Source organism: Telopea speciosissima, unplaced genomic scaffold, assembly GCF_018873765.1.
Source record: "Telopea speciosissima isolate NSW1024214 ecotype Mountain lineage unplaced genomic scaffold, Tspe_v1 Tspe_v1.0285, whole genome shotgun sequence".
Classification (NCBI taxonomy): domain Eukaryota; kingdom Viridiplantae; phylum Streptophyta; class Magnoliopsida; order Proteales; family Proteaceae; genus Telopea; species Telopea speciosissima.
The window spans coordinates 24,206-25,000 of record NW_025317621.1 but is presented as its reverse complement, the minus strand read 5'-3'; the positions used below and the strand labels follow the sequence as shown (position 1 = coordinate 25,000).

The 795-nt window shown below is 54.5% G+C and overlaps 1 non-coding gene across 1 annotated transcript in view; it reads right to left on the bottom strand.

The window, feature by feature from the left end:
* LOC122647932 overlaps positions 1-525 on the bottom strand; it is a 3,389-nt gene extending 2,864 nt beyond the window's left edge. Inside the window, exon 1 of the ribosomal RNA XR_006330994.1 lies at positions 1-525. This exon is cut by the window's left edge and continues 2,864 nt beyond it. This is a non-coding gene — a ribosomal RNA (28S ribosomal RNA).
* Positions 526-795: the final 270 nt, after the last annotated feature.

Sequence of the window (795 nt, the reverse complement as noted above, 5' to 3'; positions counted from 1 at the left end):
GGGCTTAGGCCGCCGCCACAATCTGCATCGGTCCAAGCCTCGAGTCAAGCAGTGAACAGCCTATACACCATTCCGCATCCGAGGCGCATCGCCAGCCCCCATCCGCTTCCCTCCCGATAATTTCAAGCACTCTTTGACTCCCTTTTCAAAGTCCTTTTCATCTTTCCCTTGCGGTACTTGTTTGCTATCGGTCTCTCACCCATATTTAGCCTTGGACGAAATTTATCGCTCGATTGGGGCTGCATTCCCAAACAACCTGACTCACCAACAGCGCCTCGTGGTGTGACAGGGTCCAGGCATGACGAGTCTCTCACCCTCTCCAGCGGCCCATTCTAGGGGACTTGGGCCCGGTCCATCGCTGAGGACTCTTCTACAGACTACAATTCAGACGATGAGGCCGTCCGATTCTCAAGCTGGGCTCTTCCCGGTTCGCTCACCGTTACTAGGGGAATCCTCGTAAGTTTCTTCTCCTCCGCTTATTGATATGCTTAAATTCAGCGGGTAGTCCCGCCTGACCTGGGGTCGCGGTCGAAGCGTCTCATGAGACAACGCCTTTTCAGGGTTACTAGAACCCAATGTAGGCAGAACGCAAATGACGTCCGGACTAAATGGCAAAGTGGCTTCAACCACCACTCATCGTGACGCTTGCCACATAGGGGGCTCTTTCCTGTAGGCCGACCGTCCTTCAAAATGGGGCACAGGGGGCCAAACTCCACACCGCACTCAGCCACCATAAGAGCAACATGTCACACCCCAAACCACCCCCTAGGAGGATTAGGTAGGTGACCCAAATTG